The following is a 13,861-nucleotide window of genomic DNA, read 5'->3' as shown; positions in this document are numbered from 1 at the left end:
TCCATCATGAAGCTGATTCCTGGAGTTTAGTGGCTCCTAAGAGGTAGAAAGAGAGGTAAGAGGTTGTATGTATATTTCATTATGAGGAAGGGGGGGAAATTATACTCTAAATGGATTACAGCCTAGTTCTCCCCATGACCAGATACCCTCAGAAGTAACATTAGAAGATACATTCTAATCATTCTAATTTGAAAATAGTTGAGCTGGACACCAGAAATTAAAGAACTTTCAGAAGATCCCTCACCAAAAGAAAGAAAATGTAGTTTTCCTATCTCCAAAAAAGAGGGAAATGAAAACCCAAGACTCAACTAAAGGGGGAAGAACACCTCTTTGCTAAAATAGCTGATCTTGCATGAGAAATATGGAGCAAAAAGGCAGGAGGAAGATTCAGTAGGTACTTGGGACAGGATTTCTACTGGTGGCAATTAATTCCACTTTCCTGAAAAGATAGAATTTGGTGAACTATTAGTGACTGGAAGGAAACTGTCCCTATGATAGCTGTAAGGAGGGGACTGCTAGATTTTCTCTCCCTCACTGTCTCCTCCTTCTAACCCCAGTTTCTCCTTCTCTAGAGTGTATTTAGAAGAATTTTCTCTCTTAGTTATGGTCTTGTACATTCACGCAGTAAAGTCGATGAAATCTAAAGAACTAGAAAGGATTCGGACATCCATTTTCTCTCTTCTGAAAGATTACCACACTCACTTGCATAGTCAGAGGAAATTTAACTTAGAGAAAAGTAAATTTCAAGGTACAGAGGACACCTCAGACCTCTTGCACGTGATGGTCTTCAGCATTTCTGGGGAGCAGGACTGTAGGGTCCTGGTTTTTGAACACTGTTGGATGGTTCACAGGCTGGGGAACACGCACAGCGATGGCTGTGCATTGTGCTAGCATGGAGACAGGTTGATCATGCAGAGGTGGGGGTAGGCTGAGGATGGTGAAAGGAAGGGAAACACAGCCAGGATTTGAGCTTGGGGAGATCTCAAGAGGATCCTCTGACTCCAGCTCTCTACAATGGTGGTCTTCTCTCCTTCAGCTGAGCCACTATAAGCAAATGGATGGGAGAAAAGATCACCCTTATGTCCGCAGAGATGCTATTTCTAAGGGGATAAGGAAACCTTGTGCAATTCTTCTCTTACTCTGAGGACTTAGGACAACTTTTTCTGCTAGAATCTTCATCCATAATTTGAAGCACTAGTAATTTTTTCAGTGCTTGGTTTATTAATGAAATTCTCTCCGAAGAAGTACTATAGATGTATTTCTCTCATCTATTATAGACCTATCATCACTGAACAAATAAATATGTAATATATGCTTTGTTAGATGTTAAGGGAACTTTAGATAAATATTAACATAAGATATGTACCCTCAGATACCCATCTCCATCTAATTAGGTACTCTTTGTAAAAAAATTAATAATATTTCCCTTGAATATGAAACATAATCACATTTAATTTTTTTTTAATGGAAAGCCAAGCCTTTAATTGTCTTTATGCCAGTGCTGAGATGTGTGTGGGGAGTCTGGTGGACTTGTGGCTTGGTGGGTAAAAACATATATTGACACAGACACATGGGTTTGATAATCCACCCTCACCAGTGTTTTCCCTGATGCAGTTAGCTATTAAGCAGAGATGGTATTCAGGCATGTATGTAAGGCAGAAATGCTTTTTCTTAACAATTTTGCTAAAAGCCTTCTATTTAAGAGAGAATAAAGACACCATGTCTGACAATATCTAGGATGAACTTTGCAGTATATAATTCTCAGACTCATTTCACCCCAGCCATCACTTAGCGGAATTACGTGCCTGCCAGAAACCAAATTGCCATCTAGCCAAATTTGGCAGAGTCCAGGCGTTGGCACTGTTCTTTCAGAGCGTTTTTTCCCTCTGCACAGATTTTTAGGAGATTCGGGTCACTTCTGGAGCCTGGATGGCTAGTTCCCTCAGTAAGAGCAATCACTGCCGCCTGGCTCCGCCGGGAACGCGGCACCAGCATTTAATTCCTTTCTCTTTTCTTTGTGGATTGCTCCCAAGACTTTGAGAGCTCTTCCGTTAATTTTAACAGGCTGATTTTGTTTGTTTTTTACATGATAATTATTTAGTATTTGATTTCACTACGCCTAAACTGAAGCTTGGCGAAAGCCGCTTCACCCAGGAGCATCAATGACCGAGCCGTGAGGACAGCGGGACGGGCGCCCGCCCCGGCAACCTCCGGCTCCATTCCCCGTGGCGCCAGCGCAGAACCAGGGGACAGTCACAATCACAACTCACACCCGTAATCTTGACTGATGCACTTGGGTGCCCTCCGTGGGCACTGATGGCCGAGCACAGCGGTGAGTACACTTCTCTGTGGGGCAGAGCGGATTCTAATGAGATCCCAGAGAGCTCTCTCTGGGCGTGTGGGGAGGCGCCGATCCGCGCGGGTGCCTGGAATTCAAGGGCGTGCTGCTGCGATCTGATGGTCCTGGAAGTTGGTCCCTGCGCCTCCGGGGGTTCCCGTGCTTATTTGAAAGGACGCGGATTTTTTGTTGATAACCAGCAGTGCCGTGTCCAAGAATCAGCCAGCTTTCCTTTGCTTTTTTCTGTCTGCCTGCCTGCTCCTGTGGAAAGGGTACCTCCTAAATAGAGGAAGAAACCCCTCCCCTTATTCTCTATGCCTTGTGTCCAGTCTTGGGATAGGAAAGTGGTCTTCTAAAAAGATCATACACTTACAAAGATTTCTCCCAAAGAGTTGAGAGAATCCCTGTTTTTTTTTTTTTTTTTTTTAAGTGGGGTTAAGTGGGTGGGTGGATGGGTGGGTGGAAAGGCTGGAGACCAGAGGCAGAGAAGCCCTGAGAAGAGACTTCTGCAAAGCTTCCTAAATGTTAATTGGCCTTAGGGTAAAGGAGGAAAGCAAATCATTTAGATGTTAGGGATCTTGGTATTAAATTATGGGTGGCTATGTGTTTGTTGCCATTTGCATATTTACATGTTTGTCACCATTTGCTTATATAATATGTATGAGGTGGCACAGTCATGCATGGTTCATGTAGAAACTCATGAAGACAGTATCCCCTCCAACTGGATATGTTTAGGTTTAGTTTAGGTTTAGTTGTACTTCTAAACCTAGTTCATATATACTATAGGCCTACAAATTTCTGATACTAAGTTTTTTCTTTAGAATACTTTGTCCTTCAAATGGCAGAGGCAGGGGCACTCATAAGCAGTGGCAAATTTCTCTTTTCAAACACTGCCAGTAAGAAGAGCGGCCTTTTAAAGTTTAGCCTCCTCATTCTTTAGGGGGAAAAAAGTTTTCCCAAATGTATTTGTCCTAGGAAGAAGAAAGTCCGGTCCCATCCCTTCTTCCCTCAAAATGACTGCTCCATTAGTCCCTGAGTTCTGGCTGTCTGAGTGCAAACAGAAGAGACTTCCCTCCTTTCTGCATGCTGGCCGCCCAAGGCTCACTCCTTAGGCTCTGAAGCAGGCAGGAATCTCTCAGATGTTTTGTCCAGTTTGGAATATGGATCTGAATCTACCAGTTCAAGTGGGTTGATGCCCCAAATTCACTCTGTGATTGCATTCAGCCTAAGGGTTTTGTGGAGGGGGCTAGCCCTACCCCGCTGTGATCAACCTGGAAAAAACCCTGGATGTCCAAGGAATATGTTTTCCATTGACATAAGGAGAAAACCCATGTTTTCTCTCCCTCTTGCTCACTGCCTCTTTCATATGTATATCATATATGCGTTCTGACAAATGTGTCTAGTTCTGTGCCCTTCATCACAGCAGAAGCCATATCGGTAGAGGAACTGGTGCCCTGGAAAGGCAGATTCTGTCCTTTTAAGCCAGGAAAAATGCACAAAGGACCCGTTCCACCATTGTGGAGCATACTGCACTGGTCTCTATTAGATTTTCCTTTTTTTCTCTCTCTCTTTTTCCTCTCCATCCAGGAGAGTCTCCACAAGCAATCAAAATTCTCCTCTTCCTAAATTACACAAATAATCAATCCAAAGGTGAGAGAAAGAGTTGTGAGAATGTTTTCAGGATTTCATCGTGAAGATGCTTTCTAGTACTGCTCTCCCCCCCTCCCCCACCGTCCACGGACAACCTGGCGTCTATGACCCGCCCCACACGGTGAACCTGGAGAATGCGGGCCGTGCTATTTGAACAGGAAACATACCTGTGAAATTTCAAAATCTGCCTTGATGACAAGGTAGCTTCAGTTTCGAGAATCTAAAACTGTGGGGGGAGAGTCCCCCATCTCAAGGCCGAAAAGGCACCTTTTCCTGCCCTCGGGGGACGGAGCGAGCTCAGGGGGTACAGACTAATGGGGGAGGGTCTTCAGTGGAAAAGCCGGCGGGGTCATAATCTCGCTCCAGACCTTTATTTAAACTTCAGTCGAATTATTTTTTTCTCTCCCAAGGCTTTTCAAGTTGCTCGAGAATCTTGTCTTCCTATCTAATTCCCCAACAGCTTCCTCATCTTCCCTGGAGAACTGATGAAATCAGGCGCAGAGAATGGCCGCAGTTGAGCACGAGAATCCTTCCCCTTCCCGCCCTGCGGCCTCGTGTGCTGACCCTCGCCTTCCGGGCAGTAACTTAGAGGGGTGCGAGCTGTGACTCCCCCACCGGGATCTGGGATCCAGCGGTCCCGACGCCTACTTCCATGGAACCTCCTGAGTCTTTGGGCAGCCGGGGTCGCGGCTGCGCGACCAAAGGAGCCCCAGACGGTTTGCACAATTTCAGACAGACGTCCCCGCTCCCAGCCTGGGGCCTGGAGACCCTTTTCTTCTCAGGCTGAACCAAACGAAATCTGCACGAGTCACAACCTCAGTTCCCAGGTGGTATCTACCCATTCACATCTTTGTTTTTTTTGAGGGGAGCAGATTTAAAGAAGAGGAAAAAAAAAAAAAATCCTCGAATGGGGAGAAACGTGTTTCCAAACATTCCTAGCAGACCTTGTGTGTATGCGCGCTTCACTAGGGCCCGGCATCGGCCCAGCGCCTCCCGCGCTTCTCAGAAGCCGAGGCCGCCAGCACCTTCACTGCAGGGGACCGAATCACTTCACCGCATTCGCCCTTCCAGGACTGATGGCTCCTCAAAACCGTTTTTCCAGAAGTTCGCCTCCTTGTCCAGGCAGTGTGCAAGCTTCGGCCGCTGCGGGTGGGTACTCATCTCCCGCCTCCGCGGGGTCCAGCACCGGGAACCCCAGATCCTCCACGGCTTCGGACCCCCGACGCCTCCGAAGACCTCAGTTCGCAGCTTTGGAACTCCCAGAAACGACGTTCCACTCCATCACGGCGTTGCGGGGGACCCGGAGTAAATTCAACCCTAAGTGTCTGCACTAACGAATTCTTTCCTCCCTAAGTCCGTTTCATTTTACTTAGAAAGCCTCCGCTGCTCTTTGCTTTGGGATTTGACAGACCCCGCGTCTCCCTCAGTGTGTTTTTCCTGCACGACTTCCAGATTATTTCAAGAAACCCAGCGGGGAAGGGTGCTTAAGATAAAACTCCAGTGAAACTAGGGGAACAGGAAAACGTTCTCTTCACACATACATGAATAAGGTAATGAGTGTCTCTGCAGAATGGAACATCTAGGGAAGAACGGAAGAACGGAGATACCCTTTTATTTTTAATAGCGAGCCAGAGGCCTGAAATTTAGATAACAAGTTGCTGGAAACTTTGCCTTAGGTGATAAATCCAGTGAAGAAGCTGTTTGCTCCCATCAGGAGTGAGACGCCAAGAGAGGCAAGTGTTTTTTTGTTTTTAATTGTAAATATTCAAACTCTTCTTGAGATGACGTCATCTCTGCCAGATGTGTCTTCTGATCTTACCAGAATGAAGCATTTAAAAAAAAAAACAAAAACACCTTAAATCCAGTTTTGGAATTACCCTCGTGTCAAATATGATTTTGTTTAGGGTTGAAAGACCAGGCAGTTCTTCTCCTTTCACTGGATTTTTATGGCCTCTGTGTCCAGTGTTAAGCTGTATTGGATTCTTTTCAATAACAAAAAGTTTTTTAGGGTTGTGTTCTCTTCCACACTTCCCAAGACCTAGGGGTTTTAGGCACATCTTCATTACACAAGAGGCCAGAAGTTCCATGGGAAAAGAACCCAGTCTCTTGTGAGTGGAAGGTCTGGGTAGGCAAGCTGCAGGACCCTGTCCATCTGCATGGCTACCTGATTGCAGAACCCTCTGTTCTTTCACAAGAGTCCTCTCTTTTCCTCCCCCATCTTTTCTCTCCCGCATTCACCAACACATGCCATCTGGGAAAAAAGATCTCTTTGGAGAGTGATGCTCTTCCTTTTGAAGAAAGAAGTATTCTTACAAAGGTGCTGTAGAACCATTGGTTCTTCTTGAGGATTTTCCAGGTTGGTCTCTATAGCAATTATTTCCCCCAAATCTGGTAGCTCTTCACGGCTGGACTACATTCCCCAGCTTCCTTTGTATTTTGATGTGGCCACGTGACTAAGTTTTTGTTAATGGAATGCCATTTTCTAGCCAAAGCTTTTAATAAGTGGATGTGCCCCCATCCGCTCCCTCAATGCTTTCTGTCTCTTTCTTCTGTTTGATGCTAATCTTGAGGCCCTAGGGAACAGTGGAGATTCTCAAGGGAAGAGCCTGGCTCATTGAATCACACATGGAGAAATGCCCACTGACAGGTATCATTTGCCTAGGACTTTACCCAAGGGAGAAATAACCTATTGTGTTTGATCCACTGTACATTTTGGATTTTATTATTGACTAACATGCTCTTTAAAAACAAAATCATCCCTTATAAATGTCAATGGATGTTCGGTCACCTTTATTGGGATTAAAACTCCAAGAGGCTCCAAGATTCTTCTGCCTCTTCTTAGGTGACAGTCTGATAACAACTTTAAGTCATATATACAATTTCAAATCTGTAATTAGAATATCCAGTCTGTTGTATCTTCAAGGCCCTGAGTTTGATTTAATGTGATATCTTCTCCTCTCCCTAATTCGGGATTGCTTCAGTCTAGATGCCTGTAGAGGGAAGGAGGGGGTAGTTTTGACTTATTACTTAGCATTGAGTTTTTCCCTCTCCCTATCCTCAGCTGCTGTTTCAGATCAACTAGTGGTTTGAGAGGTGGAGACAGTGGGGGATTGGTTTGAACAATGTCCAGTGACTTTGAGTTTAGATAAACTAACCAGATGAGGGCTGCTGTAGTGGTACACAGCACCAAATGAAGCAGAACTTTGGCCATTAGTTACTTAACTGGATATATAGACAAGAGAGTGGAGGTCTAGACAATTTATGATTTTTAAGTAGGTTTTCTGAATTATTAGTCTGATGTGTTTCCAAATTTGAGTAAAGAATCACCATTCATTCACTAGGTTGTTTAGAAATGGCCCCCACTTGTCTCCTGCAAAAATGGCTGGTATGTAAGCATTTCTCCAAAGGTAAGGAGAATACATTGTTTTGAATTAGTTCACCCAAACTTCTCCCATCATCTTGCCTAGATTGTAGACTAGGCTCATTCTCAGAGAATGAATTCCTGGTTTTGGGCCCTTTCCAATATTAGGAACTGGGTCCTTTCCTCTCTGCAGTTCTGTTTTGCATTCTACTTCTTCTTTTATAGAAATCACAGCAGTTGTCTGATAGTTAAAATGCCTGCCAGACTCTGGCATTTTTGAGATACTGGCATCCCTCTTTATAGCCAGTGCCAAGCCATTCAGGCCAGCCTTGCGGTCACCAGGTGGGGAGAAAGCCTGTCCAGCAACAGCATGCCAAGTGCAGAAGTGTTAATGATACAGTTTACTTTATCTGTGGATCCTGCTTGGCTATAGGTTTTTAGGGCTGTCTACATCCTGATAAAGGAAAATTTCAATCCTTCACTGGGTTATTTCAAAAAATCTAGATATATGTAGTGAGTGGATGAATTAACCAGATGACATTTTCTTCCTGCTTAGGAACAGTTGCTTGGCATAACAGAGACCTTTTAAGTGTGCATTTTATTAAGTGGCATTTTCTGAGCCTGCTCAAGGGGAAGAGCTATAGAGTGGGATGTAGGTAGACATCCCATTGCCTACCATTTCTTACCACCTAAGAAACTGCTTACAATTGTCAGCATGGAGGGATTTCAGATGTCCACAGAGAGCAACTAAAACAGTCTGGAAAGTAGCCTGATCTTTGGAAAGAATGGCAGATTGGTTTAAAGATTGAATAATCAATCCATCATGGATGACCACTTGTCCCATTTTCTCTGGATCATGTCCAATCTTCTAATTCACATTTTCAAGTGTACAGTAAGCTATATACACTATCCTCCACTTTCTGAGAGCAGCCAAAGTGGGAAGGGACTTTCAGTCAAAAGAAGAGGCAGGTCTCTTTAATGAAACATGTTTTTCATACAGGGAGGGCTGTTAGACAATGGAATGGGAATTGAAGAGTATGTATCCAGTTTTCTTGTGTATCACTTTGAATACTAGATCTTTTCTAATTTACCTGATCAGAAATGGATGAGTACTAGACCAGAGACAGGAGCATGTCCAAGATGATCTCTCAAGACCCCTTTTCCCCCCTCATTTTTGCTGTTGGCTTCTATAATTTACCGTTGTCAAACGGTAGTACCTGTAAAATGTGTAGGATTCAGTAGCAGGGTCAGGGGCTGCCGTCACTTGGCAGACTTCAACAACATGACCCTGGCAAAGACTTCAGAATGAAAACATCAGGAAAGTGAACCCTCAGTGCCCCATCACCAGAGGACTGGCTGGGAGCTGTCAGGTTGAAATACTAGTCTATTTGGGAAGGGAAAGAACAGGAGGAAGGCCTCCGGCACTCCTCTCCTCCTCGAAAATACCTCTCAAGCAACCAATGCCAAACACATCAAATTAAATGAGAAAAGAGATAGGAGAGGTATCAAGGCTGAGCGTCTACCCTAGCCAGTCTGTCAATCAACACCCCACGGAGAGCAAGGCTCTGCCCACCCTGGGGGCGGGGATACCACAAGAGGTGAGGCTGGTTTCCTGCACAGCCGGGAGACTTATCCAATCTGTGCGCAGAGGTGGAACATGGGCTCAGGACCCAGCAAGAAAAGAGGAGAAAGCTGAGAGACAGAGGAGATGACAGAGACGTCCACGCACAAGGAGGAGGAGCGGGAGCTGAAGAGAGGCTGGAGGAATCTGCCAGAGAAGACTCCTCAAGGAGCGGAGGTCGCTCAGAGCTGAGATGGGGCTGAGGGCAGATGTGGGGAACGGCTTGTGCCCCAGGTTGGGCAACAGCTTGTGCAGTTTAGAGACTGGAGACTGTGCTGGTGTGCAGAGTGCAGGAGTCTGGTTGAGCAGAAATTCTGCAACAGGAAGTTACTGGAGAAGAGGCTAGGAAACTGTTGAATTATAATGCTGGCAGGAAAAGACGGGCCAAACTTGAATTTCTGGGTAAAGGTGTTTGTGGCCATAATGTTGACAAGAGAGGAAGATTTTGCCCTGGCTACCTTTCAGAAAGAAGTAAAATCCAAGCAAAGGAGGGCAATGCAGTCATCTTTGGTTAGCAACAGAGGGGTAAACAGAAAAAGCAAGCTGCTTCCCCAGTTCCAGCCTGAAGTAGCAATAATATCTTCTAGCTACTGCGGGAGCATCCAGGGAAAAGCTAAGGAATGTGTGGTAGCATGTGCCTGTCTGTATGTCTCCATGAGTGTGTTTAAAGCTACAGGTACATGTCTTTATATGGTCTGATTGTGTTTCTTCTGGAACCCTTTAGAAAAAGTGTGCAGAAGACGCACCAACAAATACAGCAGTGCAATAGATTAGCAGGCATACTGCTGAAGGAGCCTGAGAAGTATATATCCCATGGAAGAAAGTGTAGCAGTGACCCCTTCATACACACACATGCTGAATAACATTCTCATATATACATATTTATATGTGTTTCTAATATATGTATATCTGTATTAGAAAAGCACATATGTGAAGATACACCATTTCAGATCCGCACAGAGACACAAGTGCTATTAACTGCTGCCCATTTCACATACTATAGAAAAAATTAAAAGAATAGTAGACTTTAAATGGTGTTTAAATCATCTTATCTATTTTTTTTTGTCTATAAGAAAGAATATCAGCTAACCAACTACTTCCAGCAACAGAGTGCCTAATTTTTTTTTTTAACAAACTACAAAAAATTAGTCCAATATCTAACTGGCACGAGCTTGTGTGCTATAGAGGAAAGTGCACTGAATCCTGTAGGAATAAAAATATATGAATTATTAGTCCAAACCTCTCACCTAATAGCAGACTGTCCTTTGGTAAGCTACTTTCTCTCTGACTCTGTTTCTTCATCCATTAAGTGTGGAAGTTGTTTATAAACTCTAAGCTTCCTCTTAGCTATAGTCAGAATACACATATATCACATATGCGGTGTTATCCAAGTGGCCAGAAAGTTTGGTGAAAAAGAAGATAAGAAGATGACCATAGTTGTCCACAAAATGCCCAAATAATTTTTTAGTTCTGTTTTCTAATGACAAAATTTAAAATTTTTTGATATTGTGAAGACTTTTGATATTGTAAGGGGTTAATGACTGAAATTTTCGTTTTTTAACGGCTGCATTGGTGTCACGTAATGAACCTGAGAATGACTAGGTCTATAGTCACTTGTTCTGCCCAAATGTTGGAGACTGACTGCAGTTACACGATGGAATGCTTTAGTTAAGTCAATGAAAAAATCAGTTATGTTGGCCATTTGGCACTATGTAGTCAAAACTTTTTTTTTTTTTTTTTTAACATTTTAAGCAGATTGAGTGTCTGTATTACGGATGTGTGCCCATTTCCTCCAGAATTGGTGTTCAGGCCCTTTTCTCTCTGGATCTCTCTCTACCTTTATCCTGATTAATATCGAACGCAAAGACTTTGCTCTGGTCTCCCAGAGCAGCCACATTCTGAAAACCTATTCAGTTCAGTTCAGTTCAGTCGCTCTTTGCGACCCCACGAATTGCAGCACGCCAGGCCTCCCTGTCCATCACTACTAACTCCCGAAGTTTACCCAAACTCATGTCCATCGAGTCGGTGATGCCATCCAGCCATCTCATCCTCTGTCATCCCTTTCTCCTCCTGCCCCCAATCCCTCCCAGCATCAGAGTCTTTTCCAATGAGTCACCTCTTCGCATGAGGTGGCCAAAGTACTGGAGTTTCAGCTTTAGCATCATTACTTCCAAAAAACACCCAGGACTGATCTCCTTTAAAATGGACTGGTTGGATCTCCTTGCAGTCCAAGGGACTCTCAAGAGTCTTCTCAAACACCACAGTTCAAAAGCATCAATTCTTCGATGCTCAGCTTTCTTCACAGTCCAACTCTCACATCCATACATGACCACTGGAAAAACCTTGACTAGACGGACCTTTGTTAGCATACTTTAAAGATCCACATAGTTATGCATGTCGAACATACAGACCAGCAAATAATAGCACACTTTTTTTTTTGAAGGCTCCTTTAGAGCCCTGGCACTTGCCATAATATTCCATTGCAAAAAAAAATAAGTAAATAAATAAAGTCTGCAGCTGGTAAACTTCATCCTGAATGTCAGCAGGGTGCTGATCCCATAACACAACAGTCTGAGATAACCTGTATCACAAAGCTAAGCCTGTGTGATTACTTAGCATTTATAAAGCACTTTATCTGTGTTCTGTATGTCAGCATCGTTAATGGGAGATAACTCACCAGAAGTAATAGCGAAGAAAAAAATTCATGACCGAAAAGGAAGAAAGAAGGGAAAGCTTAAAGGATCTGAGTGATTCAATAGGGGCTTGCAGTTGCAGTTACTGGGTAGGGGGGAGAGGGCGGAGATGCTATTTTAAAGAGGACAAGGAAAGCTCTTTTGTCTCTCCCCGGTGAATAGGAATGACTGAAGGTGCACAAGGAGAGAATGAGTTCAGACAAGGGAGAAAACCCTGCCAGGGAGATTCACTCTAAGCCTGAGCTTGACTAAAAGAATTTATAGTTTGTCTTCTATAGCACCTTAGATCCCAGGGATATTATCATCTAGCAAAGATTGTGAATAATGGTTGGAGGGTGGTTCTGCCTGGAGGCAGGGGGATGGACAAGATGCCCTTTTAAGGTAGCTTTCAAGCCCAGAAGTCTATTTTTGAATAATTTGATTTATTTTAATTTATTTGGCTGCATCAGGTCATAGTTGCAGACTCTCTGTTGTGTCATGCAGGATCTTTCGTTGTGGTTTGCAGGCCCTCTATTTGCAGCACACTGGCCTAGTTGCCCAAGGCAGGTGGGATCTTAGTTCCCCCAACAGAGATCGAACCTGTGTCCCTGCATTGCAAGGCAGATTATTAACCACTGGACCACGAGGGAGGTCTCCAGAAGTCTAGTTTTTAAAATAGAACATTCAAAAATTCATCAACATTCCACTGTGGTTTGTTTTTTGTTCTAAAAAATTTTTTTAATTGTAGTTGATTTACAGTGTTGTGTTAGTTTCTGGTGTACAGCAAAGTTACGCAGTTTTATATATATATTCTTTTTCATATTCTTTCCTTTATGGTATATTACAGGATATTGAATATAATTCAATATTTAATGCTATATAGTAGGATTTTGTTGTTTATTTATTTTATATATGCTGCTGCTGCTGCTAAGTCGCTTCAGTCGTGTCCGACTCTGCGACCCCATAGACGGCAGCCCACCAGGCTCCCCCGTCCCTGGGATTCTCCAGGCAAGAACACTGGAGTGGGTTGCCATTTCCTTCTCCAATACATGAAAGTGAAAAGTGAAAGTGAAGTTGCTCAGTCATGTCCGACTCTTCCCCACCCCATGGACTGCAGCCCACCAGGCTCCTCCGTCCATGGGATTTTCCAGGCAAGAATACTGGAGTGGGGTGTCATTGCCTTCTCCGTATTTTATATATAGTGGTTTGTATCTGCTAATCTTAAACTCCTGTTTTATCTTCCTTCACCCACTTTCTCCTTTGGCAACCATAAATTTGTTTTCTATGTCTGTGAGTCTGTTTCTGTTTCATAACAAATTCATTTGTGTCATATTTCAGATTCCATATGTAAGTGATATCATAGGGCATTTCTGTTTCTCTTTCTGACTTAGTTCACTTTGGATGATAATCTCTAGGTCCATTCATGTTGCTGCAAATAGCATTATTTCAATCTTTTTTATGGTTGAATAGTATTCTGTTGTGTATATATCTTCTTTATCTGTTCCCTTGTTGGTGGACAGTTAGGTTAGTTCCATGTCTTTGCTCTTGTAAATAGTACTGCTATGAACACTGAGGTGAATGTATCTTTTTGAATTAGCTTTTTCTCCAGATAATATGCCAAAGAGTGGGATTGCTGGGTCATATGGCAACTCTATTTTTAGTTTTTTAAGGAACCTCTATACTGTTTTCCATATTGGCTGCACCAATTTACATTCCCACCAACAGTGCAGGAGAGTTCCCTTTGCTCCACACTCTCTCCAGCATTTATTTTTTAAATTTTATTTATTTAATTTATTTTTGGCTGTGCAGGGTCTTTGTTGCTGTGTGTGGGCTTTCTCTAGTTGTAGCGAGCAGAGGCTACACTCTAGCTGCAATGGGAGGGTTTCTCATTGTGGTGGCTTCTCTTGTGAGCACAAGCTCTAGACAGTTCAGACTTCAGGAGTTGGGGCTATCAGCTTCTAGAACATGGGCTCAATAGCTGTGGCGCTCGGGCTTAGTTGTCCCAATGCACATGGAATCTTCCTGGACCAGGGATCAGACTCGTGTCCCCTGCATTGGCAGGTGGATTCTTAACCACTGGACTACAGGGGAAGTCCCAGGATTTATTATTTGTAGACTTCTTAATGATAACCATTCTGACCAGTGTGAGGTGGTACCTTACTGTAGTTTTGATTTGCGTTTCTCAAACAATTAACAATGTTGAGCATCTTGTCATATGC

At 43.6% G+C, this 13,861-nt stretch overlaps 1 pseudogene; it reads left to right on the top strand.

Annotated features, from left to right (window-relative positions):
- LOC120858118 overlaps nucleotides 1-13,861 on the top strand; it is a 28,530-nt pseudogene that overhangs the window by 4,505 nt on the left and 10,164 nt on the right.

The sequence above is a fragment of the Oryx dammah genome, unplaced genomic scaffold (genome assembly GCF_014754425.2).
Source record: "Oryx dammah isolate SB20612 unplaced genomic scaffold, SCBI_Odam_1.1 HiC_scaffold_29, whole genome shotgun sequence".
NCBI lineage: Eukaryota > Metazoa > Chordata > Mammalia > Artiodactyla > Bovidae > Oryx > Oryx dammah.
Note: the sequence above shows the minus strand (reverse complement) of the source record. Positions and strands in the feature narration are given on the sequence as shown.